General features: G+C 34.6%; 1 non-coding gene across 1 annotated transcript; it reads left to right on the top strand.

Annotated features, from left to right (window-relative positions):
* The first annotated feature begins 12,932 nt into the window (after window positions 1-12,932).
* On the top strand, window positions 12,933-13,039 carry LOC113748533. The gene has a single exon (XR_003464387.1). It is a non-coding gene; the product is annotated as a small nucleolar RNA R71 (small nucleolar RNA).
* The last annotated feature ends 203 nt before the right edge of the window (window positions 13,040-13,242 follow it).

Genomic DNA, 13,242 nt, shown 5'->3' with positions numbered 1-13,242 from the left:
ATTCAATACATTTGATATTTATGCAAGTTTTCTTGTCTTTTATTTTAGGCAACGAAATTTGTGCATACAATGTTTACCCCAACCCCTTCCTCTCCCTTTTATATATAGTGTAAACAAGGGTACATTTGCAAACATAAAAAATTAACATCAAATTAAGTACCTACACGAACTTTATTATTGTAAAAATATATGGGATTAATTTTAGTGTATACACTGTCAATATTAGATTAACGATAACTATATAAATTTTAAATTCAACTTTTTACATATATGTCATAAATCCAACGGTAATAATGTATACATTATTACTGTATATAAGATTTATTCGTGTGTGCGTGTATTTGTAAAATCAAAATGAGGGATGGCACAATGCTTCATTTCATGGGACTTTTTTGGGACTCGAAAAATGACAAACAAACCGTGTAAAGGAAAAAGAGCTTTGGTTTTACTTTAGCATGGCAAATCTCCAATGATACTTCTCCATTATCATGTAGGACTAGGACTAGGAGGTATAACCGCGGCGTTGCACGGTGGAACAGCCAGCATGTATGCCTATTTAGGAGTCGTTGAGTAGGCATTACATGGATAGTGATAATGTCACTGGAATAAATATCTAGTGGATCCCTTGTGTGTATTTTATTTATTGAGATTTATATACCTTGTAATTTAATCTTTAATATATTTTAAGAATGTTTAGAAGAAAATTTAAAAATAGCTTTCAATCCAAAAGCACAATTGTAAGATAGAGCTTATTACATAGACAATATAGATTAAGAGGATAAGGTAAGCACGTAACTGAACTAAAAATTAATATCAAAAGAAAAAATAATATAAAAGGTAATAAAAAAATGTAGCTGAGTGTAAAATCCAAGCTCATGATAGAGCAAACAAAGAAGAAAAAGGTGAAGCTCAACAAAAGGTTAAATCAAGTGAAGCTATTTAGAAATACGAAACCAGTGATCGGTACATCACATTGGCCAAGAACAATTGCATCGATAATTTGGACTTTAGTAACATAATACTTGAATTCTGAATGTGTTATGCTAGGGGTACACAATCTCTATTCCATTGGCTCCGAAGATCAGTACAGCAAATGATTTTCTTACTTCTTACAGAAAAATATTACTCAAATCTGAAAGTTAGGTGCTCTGATAGGTAAATGGAGAAGGTAATAAGGAAATATACCAAATGGTGATAAATATCCAGAAGCCACATGATACAAAACCCATTAGTACTATCAATGCAGAATATCTCAGCTGTGTTAACTGAAGCATGGGTTTGAAGCAAAAACATCACAATGCAACTCTAGGCATACACATAAGCCCATGAATGCATAAGTTTTACATCTGTCCGAGTTTGTCTAATCTCGACATAATCCAAAACATTTCCTACTACATCAATGCAGCTTCAAGGAATACCATGGATAAAGAAAGATCAGACAAGTCTTTGTTTTTTTTTTGGCACTACCACAATTATCTGCTTCTGTAGATTCCTTTTCTATCTCTCCAACATCTCTAAACCTTGCTTTGAGGCGAACTTGTATTCGTGAACAAGATTGTTATCCCTCCGAAATTAAAAAGCGTGCCATGTTAATAATTGGATAACTGAAGATTCAAGGGGGACAGAAATGATTAATGTAAAAAAATGATGTTGCCATTCTGTTTGAGCATTCTGTTCTTCAGCTTGGACAAGTTCATTGTTGGCGCTAATGCAGAAATCTTTGTTGCCAGAAGACGTTGCCATGCTTTCTTCAAAGTAATAAGCAACCATGTAACGGTTATTTCCACTACCATCTCTAGTATTTCCGGATTTTAGCTGGACAATGAACTTTTCAAGCTCTTTATGCACCTTTTCAAGTGGCAATTGTTCATTCTATAAGTAAAATTGACAGACGTAGGATATACATATAACATTACTCTCATCCTAATCAAGTTTTATATTTATAAGCTCCTAAATACCCCACACGCGATTTATCGCAAGTATACGAATCGTGAGCGAGTATAGGGTATTAAGGGTGATCCCACAAGGAAAATTGCAATTACCGGCACTACTAAAACTTCTCTATTATTTAGACTAATGAATGAAGTTTAGTAGAGAAATTATATTGCTATTAACTACAACTCTGATCTACAAATCTAACTTAGCAAATGCTAAATATAAATGGAGAAATTTCACTCCAGAATGAATCTAGAGATGTAGATTCCATTTATGGAATAAACAACACAAATGAACAGATTTACCTCTTGTTATTATTCTTGTTTAACAAGGAATTCATTTCCAATTTTACATAGTCTCATTTTCATGATGAAATGGCCTAGAGTAGTTCAGTTTTCCCTATTTTAATGGTGAAATACTAGTTCTACTCTGTTTTTCTTCATGAAATGCTAAATAATCCACTTAAGTGTATCTCTATTTTCATGAACATACAACTTTAGTTCCACTTATGTGTTTCCATTGTTACTACCAATTCTCATTGAACAATAACAACCATAAACATGCTATTGGTGATCAATCAATAACAAGTAATCACAACTGCACAAATAGACAAGTTAATACAAGATATAACAAGTGTAAATCACATTCAATTCATATCATTTAGCCATAAGTTTCATCTACTCCCTAAATTAAGAAGTTTAGCTACTCATGAATGATATAACAATTAAATTCACAAGTTTATTAATACAAAACATCATAAAGTACAAGTACAAGAAAGATAAAGGAAAGCTTAGCCAATTGATAGTGAAACCCTCAAATTTCTGTTATGTTCTTGTACAAGATGATTTCAAGTGAAAATTCCAAGTTCTTCTTCCATAACTCCTATGCTAGAGAGAAAGTTGTTACAAGAAGAAAAACTAGCCACTTCCGGTTCTCTTTTTTTTTTTTAGCTTCTCCCTTGTGTTTCTGCATAAAAGGTGGTAGAAAGGCACTTTTTTTCTTCTTCATGATTTCAACCACTCAGATTTTGTAAAAGAGTCAAAAGATATGTTGTTTTGACTTGTCAATAACTTATTTTGTCTTCCCTTTTGTTGCAGAAGCATGTGCCACCGAATTCTCTCTCCCAAGATAGCTGAAAAGTTGTGTGAAAGGTGAGAAAAATGGTTGTACCATTTACAGATCCGAGTCTCAGATCCGAGGGGTGGAGAACGATCCGAGCTCGGATCAAGGCTGATCCGAGACCTTTCTCTTATGGATCCGAGCTTGAATTGTTTGACCTCGGATGCACTGCTCTAAAAATACAGACGAGGGCTCGGATCTCTATTTGTTCACACGGATCCGAACTCGGATCCTGTGCTGGTTCATTTTCAATTTTTTACTTCTTTTCCTTTTTCTTCATTTTTGCTCCTAGTATCCTTTTACTTTATCCTCCAGATGATCCTTACATTTTTCGCTATCTCGTGCATGAATTTCATATATTAATATCCTTTACATTTTTACAAAATTAACAGTTAATCCACTCATTTATCAAATTTTGAACACTTAAATAATATTTAATCAGTTATCACCAAAAAAGTTCAAATATGGCTTTAATCTTCTCAAAACATACCAAAAGTTCATGCCAAACTTGTACAAAATATATGTTAAATATTCACTTATCAAATTCCCCCACACTTGAATCATTGCTTGTTCCCAAGAAATTCACACAAAACTTACTACAATGACTCAAGAGATAAAACAATATACGTACTTTTGTCAAATTTAATTTCTCAAAAATCTAGAAACCAATCATTATGTCATTTCTCAAGTTACACTAAATACTCATAATATCAAATTAAAGAAGGATAATTATGCCTTAATTTCAACAAATTCAACTTAATTTCTCATTCTAACCTAATTTCATTAATAAGTAATTCATATAGTCAATTTATGGCCATTCTCATCATATAACCATCAAAGTTTTCATAACTAAGAGGGACTTATTTATACTTCATTTTATTTAAATAATGACAATGTCTTTTTACGCGAAAATCGACACTTTTAGGTGAAAACTTCCGATTATTCAACATTTCACTTATTCAAATTGCTAAGCATACTCTTAATTTCAATACCTTTTTACACGAATGTCAACATTTGTAAATGCCAACCCCCGGTTACTCAGCATATGAATCATTGGACTAGAATAATATATATATTTTTTATTTTTTATTTTTTTATTATTTTTTCAAAAGGAAAGCTTCCCTTTAAGTATAATTGCAGGATGAATTTGGCCTTGTTTTGACTATATCAATCACCTACTTATAAAATTAAGTAAAAATAAAAAATGTCATTAAACATGTAAAATTCTAAGCATAATTTTCCTTATTTAACTTAATATACTTTCTAAAATGTAAAAAAAATTCCTAATTGCATAATAGCTAATTCCAAGCCAAATGAGGACTAAACCTTCCCAAAATACATATAACATTTTATCCACTAGAAGAATTAGACACTTAAAATTGAACATTTTGGCCATTATTTGAATGAAATATTGCAATGAAATATTGAAAAATATTTTAGAAAAATTTTGACAGAGTTTCCTCGTATAAATGGACAAAACTCCCTGCCAACAATCTCAAGTTCAAGAAAATTATTCTTATAACAATATTTTCAAATATGATTCCAACATTTCTAAGCCATAAACAACTTAAATCATGCATTTCAAGACACAATCACCCAAAAGATAAAGTAATCCCTCCCCCACACTTAAATTGCACAATGTTCTCATTGTAGAGAAAGGTAAAAGAAACTAATACTCCTCTCAAAAGAAGTGGTGATGCAATTTGAAGCCACTAATCCTCACAAACATCCAAATTCTGTTCAAGATGAAACAAGGGATACGAAGAAACATAAGTAGCACAAGATGAGTCAAATAAAAAATAAAAAAAAAAATCAAAGGTTAACTCAACATAATAAAAAAAAATGAAGAAACAAAAGATTTCAAAAGTCCAATTGGCACTAGATCTTCATAGCTGCTAAGAAGTAGGATCCATGGTCTCCTCAGCTCCCTGGGGACCATGAGATGTGCCAAAATGTCCCTCTTCAGGGTTAAGAGTAGGAGTAGGTGACCGGCGGATGTTAAAATGATCTTTCATCGCCCGAAAACGGCGATCATGCCTGTCTAATCGCTCCGTAATCCGTCGCTCCGTCTGATCAATGCGCTCCATGACACGTGTCTCCATATAGTAGATGGCATTGAGGATCTCTTGCCACTTGGATCGCGACGGAGGGGGTGGTCGTGGAATGGGAGGAGGGAGAGTCTGTTGCGCCTCCATTTCTTGAAGTACTGGTTCCTGTTGAGTGTGAGGTGGGGGCTGAGCAGAGGTTGATGCTTCTCCAATATTCCACACCAAAGAAGTTCCAAAATCAGTAGGGATATCCAAGAATTTGAGTATTGAGGCATTGACCTCCTCGGTAGCCCTAGTGACAATCACTCACTCGGCTCCAAGAGGACCCTTGAACTTCTCAAAAATAAGGGAGAGCAGGAGAGGGAACCCAAAACAAGTTTCGCTGGCTCTCATGCGAGCTATGGTTCACATGTAACTGATGATGATGTTGGGCAGAGAAATTCCAGTCAACTGCCTACCCACGCCATGCATCATTTTATCCAAGAAATATAAAGCACTGTTTCGGAGCTCCCTTTTTCCACTCCTTTTCAGTACTACATTAAAGGCGAAGATATAGAACATCAGGTGGTATCTATACTCGAAGGAGTCGGTATATACAGTGAGCTTTTTCGAACTGCCTCGCTAACGGTACTAACCCTTAAGACGCGCCACAGCTTCCCCCACTTCCCATGGATCACGTGCTTTGAATTCCTTGGTCAGCTTCACGTCCACACCCTCATTCTTGAGCTTGATATGCCGTGCAATTGTTTCCCTATTGATGGCCACCCTCTAGTCTCGGACCCAGGAGACGATGAGGCTGCCACTGTGGCTATGTTTGTCTTCAACATTGGCATAGAACTCTCGGATCAAGTTGGGGTAGTAATGCCGCGGCAATCCAAATGTGTTCTTCCATCCAAGTTGCTTGAATTCCGTGAAAATAATGTAATGATCGTCCACCTCCGGTACCAAGTGCTTCTCAATGATGATCTCCTTGTCTAGGCCTGCTTCGTACCACTGTTAATTCTCGAGCGACGTGAATCAAGTGGTATCATAATCCGGAGGTGGCTCGTCACGGCTAATAGATGCTGTCTTACGCCTAGAGCGAGGCGGCGACTCAGGTGAGGGAGATTCCTTAATTGGTGACTCCTCGGTTGACGGAATTCGTTCCTCGCTCGAAGAAGGTGTAGGAGTACGAATACGAGACCTTCTTGTGCGAGCCATAGTCCTTATACACAAACAAGATGAATAATCATTAGAAACAATATAAACTTGCTCACACATGTTAAATAGGAATTTAAGAAAATCGGCAGAATTTTCCCTTGAAAAATAGCTAAACTACTTGCCAAAATGTACCCAAAAAACAATCAAAGTTTCTATTTAAACCACTTCAAATACAAATGCACATGTATAATATCAATTTCAATCCACACTCTCAACAGATGGCTTGAATATTCCACTTTCTATAATTGAACATCATATTTCAGTTAGAATCTTATTAAAAAGTCCAATCTCTTGAGAATTGATGCATATTTCAACAATAGAATATAATCTCAAAATAAAAAGGATTTTTAAAAGATCAAATTCATCACTTCAAGAGTGTATGGTCCAATTATTTCTTGATTTTTTTTTTAAGGATTACATACCAATTGGTTATACACATTATCACAAAAGTACCAACTAATGAGTTTCAATTCTTCTTAATGAGTGCCAATTATCCCTAAGAACAAGGGATGTTCAAGCAAAAGATTTAACATGCTTAAACTTAAAATTTGAGAAAAATATACAAAAAAATCACTAAAATAACAATTTTCACAATTTTAAACATGCAAGTAGTTCACATAGAGGAGTGATTTAATTCATTAAAGAGTTCATGTGCATTAACCTAAAATTTGAGAAGAAATATCTACAAAATAATACCAAATCCACAATTCTTTCAAAACTAAGTATGAAATAGTTGTAACAATCCATTTAAGCACAATGTAACACAATTGTATCAAGAAATTTTAACATATAAGCAATTACCAAAGTATGCCCAAAAACTAGAAAAATGTAAAATTAAAAATTATGAAATCTCAAAGAAAATTGCAAATTGTTACCTCAAATGTATAGGATGATGCTAGAGGATGGCAATGATGCAAAAATGAGGAAGAAAACAATCCTAATTCAACCTCAAATTGAAGAATTTCAGTTCGGCCGAAAATTCTTTTAGAAGATTAAAATTCTTCTTTGATGTTGTTTTGATGCGAAACAAGTTGGGTTAATGATCATAAAAGGTTTGGGGATGTTTTTATGGTGAAAAATTGAAAAATTAATGGAGAAAATGGAAGATTGGATGAGAGGGGTTAGGGTGTCAGTGAAAAGAGGAAAAAGAAACTGAAAAAATGCAGATCTGTAGCCTCGGTTCTGCTCTTATCGCGAACCGATACGAGCTTGAATCGGTTCGATCAGGGCTCGGATCCGTCCCTCCAGATGATCAGACGAGCCCTCGGATCCAACTGGATTTTGTTGGATCCGAGCTCGAATCCCCTATTTTCACGTATGATCCACAACTGATCCGAGATCGGATCCGTCTGGGTTTTGTCGGATCCCAACTCGGATCAGCACATTTCTGTACTAATCGTAGAAACTGTAATTTTTTAAACTTTTCTTCCTTTTTTCAGCCAATTCCAAATTACACAAAGGACAACTTTTTATCAAATCCAACCCCCCACACAAGTGTAATATACCATAAACACAATATTCAACCTCTCAAAATACATCAAATACATCTACATTGCAAATCGAGGGGTGAGATTTTTTGATCTTTTTTTTTTCACTTTTATACCAAAATGGCACCTTTGGGCATGAAATGCAAATCAAATGAGTCCATGAACATTTTATAAACATGTTAGCACCGAAACTCACTTGAATATACTTGAAATGCACATTACATATATGAATGGGAATTCTAAACACTTAAAACAAAATTTGGCAAGAAAACTTCCCTTTTTACCCTTGTTTTTCAAATGCACCTTCAAGATGGATGTTGAAACTCCAGTACCTCCTACAAACAAGTGAAATCCATCTAATTAATCAATTAAATCACACCAAAATTTAAAAACTTCATAAAAACACACAACTACAATATTCTTATTGGGTTGCCTCCTAACGAGCGCTTTGTTTATAGTTGTTAAGCTCGACTCTCCTACAACTTCTTTAACTCTCCATTGTGTTTCCTAAAGAGTAAATCACTCCTTTAGGAACCTTTTCTCCGGTTAAATAGGGTTTTAATTTTTCACTATTTACTTTGAATGGGGTACCATTTTCTCCTTTTATTTCCACTGCTGCATAAGGAAACATGCGAACCACTTCAAATGGCCCGGACCATCGAAACTTAAGTTTTTCAGAGAATAATTTAAGTCTTGAGTTAAATAATAACACCTTTTGCCCTTCTTCAAAATGTTTAGGGAGAATGTGTTTATCATGTCAAAATTTCACTTTGTCTTTGTAAATCTTGACATTCTCATATGAGATTAACCGCGATTCCTCCAATTCGCTTAGGTCGAGCATTCTCTTTTCGCCTGCAGATTTAAAATCAAAATTAATAGGCTTAATAGACCAATAACCTCTATGTTCTATTTCTACAGGTAAATGACACGTTTTCCTATAAACAAACTTATATGAAAACATTTCCAACTACGTTTTAAATGCCATTCTATACGCTCATAAAGTATCTTCAAGCTTGTTTGACCAATCCTTTCTCGATCGGTCGACAGTTTTCTCCAAAATAATTTTAATTTCCCGGTTGGCCAATTCCGCTTGACCATTGGCTTGAGAATGATAGGGGAGTGATTTTTTATGCCAACAATCATATTTAAGCAACAAAGTGTCAATAATTTTATTACAAAAATGCTTACCTTCATCGCTTATTATTGCCTTTGGGACTCCAAACCTACAAAATATGTTCTGTTTAAGGAATTTAAACACAACTTTAGCATTATTAGTTTGTGAAGGGATGGCCTCCACCAATTTAGAGACATAATCAACTGCTAAAAGAATGTACTTATTATTAAATGAGCTGGAAATGATCCCATAAAATCAATGTCCCAAACGTCAAATAGCTCAACTTCCAAATATATAGTTAGAGGCATTTCAATCTTTCTTGAGATATTACCGGTTCTTTGGCATTGATCACAACTTTTAACCCAATTTCTAGCATCTCGATATATAGTAAGCCAATAAAATCCAGATTGCCATATCTTTGCTACGGTTTTAGTTATACTAAAATGACCTCCCGTTTCAAGGGTATAACAATGCCCTAAAATACTATGTATCTCTTCTTCCGAAACACATCTTCTAATTATCCCATCTGAAAAATTCAAATCACTTGGTATCACTCCACTAACTACAAAGTTAACTAGATCAGCATACCATGATGACTTATAAATTGCCATTAAAAACTCATCTGAAAATTTTTCTTTAATGGATGAATGGTTTTTTTGAGACATGTTCTCCAGTCTAGAAAGATGATCAGCGATTAAGTTCTCGAATTCTTTTTTATCTTTTATCTCCAAATCAAATTCCTGTAATAATAAAATTCATCGAATTAGTCGAGATTTTGCATCTTTCTTATTTAAGAGATATTTAAGTGCTGCATGGTCGGTATAAATAATAACTTTAGATCCTACTAAATACGATCTAAACTTATCCAATACAAATATCACTGCTAGCAATTCCTTCTCTGTTGTTGCATAGTTAACTTGGGATTCATTTAGCATTTTACTTGCATAATAAATGACATGAAGTCGCTTATCATGTTTTTGCCCAAGAACAGCTCCAACTGCAAAATCACTTGCATCACAGATCAATTCGAACGATAAGCTCCAATCCGGTGATTCTATTATGGGTGCGGAGACAAGTTTCTTTTTCAACCTATTAAAAGCAAATAAGCACTCATAATTAAAGTGAAAAGGAACATCTCTTGCAAGTAATTCACATAAAAATTAAACAATCTTGGAGAAATCTTAAATAAATCACCGATAAAATCCCACGTATCCAAGAAAACTCCAAATGTCTTTCGCATTGGTAGGTGGAGGCATTCTCTTAATAACCTTTATCTTGACTTGATCAACCTCAATACTTTCTGAGAAAATTTTGTGGCCCAGAACAACACCCTCACAAACTATGAAGTGACATTTTTTCCAATTGAGTACAAGGTTTGTTTTTTCACATCTCTGCAAAATTAGATCTAAATTGTTAAGACAATGATCATAAGTAGATCCAAATACAGAAAAATCATCCATGAAGATTTTCATAATTTTCTCATTAAAATCAAAGAAAATTGCCATCAAGCATCGTTGGAGGGTGGCCGGTGCATTGCACAGTCCAAAAGGCATTCTTCGAAATGCAAACGTGCCATAAGGACAAATGAATGTGGTCTTCTCTTGATCTTCCGGTGTAATGACTATTAGATTGTATCCTGAAAAACTATCCAAGAAACAATAAAATTTATATCCTATTAATTTTTCTACCATTTGATCAAGAAAAGGAAGGGAGAAATGATCCTTTCTAGTGGCTGTATTCAGTTTTCTATAATCTATACAAACTCGCCACCAAATCACAACTTTAGAGGGAATCATTTCATCATTTTTACCATGTACTATGGTTATCTTCCCTTTCTTTGGCACTACATGAATAGAAAAAATCCAAACACTATCACAAATTGAAAAAATTATACCTGCATCCAGCCATTTAATAATTTTTACTCTTACCACTTCTTTCATGTTTGGATTTAACATCCTTTGAGTTTCAACCACTGACTTAGAATTTTCTTCTAACAAAATTCTGTGCATACAAATAGTTGGACTGATTCCCTTGATATCAAAAATCGTCCATCCAATAGCCTTTAAATGCTTTCTCAAAACACATAAGAGCTTGCCTAGTTGTTCCTCATCTAGTGCAGAATTTACAATCACCGACAATGTCTCTTTTTCTCCAAGAAATGCGTATTTTAGGTGTTTAGGCAGTGGCTTAACCTCAAACCGTGGAGCTTGCTCACACGATGGTGGATGTAATCCTTTGCTCAGTCCTCACTCCTCATACGCATTTCTCCTTTTGTAAGAAACTTGTGCCTGCAAAAATTCAGTCATTTCTTCAATTTGTTCCTCTTGTAAGTCTACACCATTAAGACAAAGTCCAAGAGAATCATCATCAACATTCATTTGACTCATCTCTAATGCCAATCCATCACATATGTCAACAAAATAAACATGGTCAGTAAAAGATGGATACTTCTCTACTTTACTCAAATCAAACTCCACTTCCTCTTCACCAATTTGGAACTTGAACTTACCACGTTTAACATCTATTATTGTACCTACGGTGGCCAGAAATGGTCTACCCAGAATAATAGGTACATTAACATCTTCCTCCATATCTAAAATAACAAAATCAACAGGAATAAAGAATTTCTACACTTTAATAAGCACATTCTTCAATATCCCATTGGATGTCTAGTAGACCTGTCAGCCAATTGTAAGGAAATATTAGTACGTTTTAACTCTTTTAACCCCAATTGTTTAGTCACAGTTAAAGGGATCAATGAAACACTTGCACCAAGGTCATATAGTACTTTAGAAAATTCTACATTATCAATAGTGCAAGGAACTGTGAAATTCTTTGGATCTTTCAACTTTGATGGCAATTCATTTTGTATAATGGTACTACATTCTTCCGTTAATGCAATTGTCTCACTATCTACTAACTTCCTTTTCTTAGTCATTATCTCTTTGAGAAACTTTGCATATGAAGGAATCTGCAAAATAGCATCAACAAAAAGAATGTTAATATGTAATTGTTTGAAAATGTTGACAAACTTCTCAAATTCTTTGTCATTTCTCGAAGGTTTCAATCTTTGAGAAAATGGCACTGGTGGAGGAATTGGTGTTGTATCTCCCATTTGTGCCTTATTTTCTTCTACATTTTCTTTCCCTTTAATTATCTTGCTATACTCTCCTAACTCACTCAACTCCTTGTTTTCTCTTCTTTCATATTCTCTCTCTTTTTCGACTACAAATGGCTCACCTACTTCCTTACCACTTCGGAGGACTATGGCTTTCACATGCTCTCTTGGGTTCACCTTAGTCTTGCTAGGTAAGTCTCCTTGGTTGCGATTGTTTACCGCATAAGCTATTTGTCCAAACTGGATTTCGACATTTCAATACATATTGGTGAATTGATCCATCTTTCCCTCAATTTTCTCAAACCGTTGAGTAGTGGCACTGGCTAACTTTTCATTTTATCATTTGATACATTTGACAGCTTTTCAATTGCCAATTCGCAAGGTAGTTTGGACTACGGAAGTGGTTGTTTTGGTTGAAAATTCGGTGGATTAATTGGTCTTTGTTGGTTTCCTTGATTTTTTCATCCAAAATTCAGGTGATTACGCCATCTCGGATTGTAGGTATTGGAGTATGGACTGTTTTGGGATGGACGGTTGTAATTGTTCAAATATTGAACCTGTTCGTTGTTAGAACACATAAAATCATCATGATCTCCGCCGTAAGTAGTACAACATGCAACAACTATTCCTTGATTAGAGTTAGAACCAACATGTCTATTAAATATTTTAACCACATTATCCATCTTTGCATTTAACATATTCAAGGTATCTATTCAAGCATACATGTGATTTTCCTTGTATTACCTCGTTCGTTGGTCCATTGGTAGTTATTAGCAGCCATTTTTTCAATCAATTATTGAGCTTCCTCAACTGTCTTTCCCATCAATGCTCCTCCTGCTGCCATATCTACATGCGTCTTTGTTGGATAGGTGAGACCATTGTAAAATGTTTGGACTACTAACCAATCTGGTAAACCATGATGAGAACATTTTCGTTGCAATTCCCGATAGCGCTCCCAGACTTCGTATAATGTCTCTCCTTCCTGTTGAGATAAACTAGTTATATCCATTTTAAGTTTAGCACTTTTTTCAGGTGAAAAAAATTTATTAAGAAAAGCTTTAGCCAATTCAGTCCAAGTTGTAAAAGTGTTAGGAGGATAAGATTGTAGCCAAACCTTGGCCTTGTCCCTTAGTGAAAATGGAAACAATCGAAGTTTAATTGCATCATCACTAACATCATTAAACTTAATTGTATCACAAATTTCAAGAAATGTTGACAAGT

Source organism: Coffea eugenioides, chromosome 9 (genome assembly GCF_003713205.1).
Source record: "Coffea eugenioides isolate CCC68of chromosome 9, Ceug_1.0, whole genome shotgun sequence".
NCBI classification, from domain to species: domain Eukaryota; kingdom Viridiplantae; phylum Streptophyta; class Magnoliopsida; order Gentianales; family Rubiaceae; genus Coffea; species Coffea eugenioides.
This window is presented reverse-complemented; position numbering and strand designations above follow the sequence as displayed.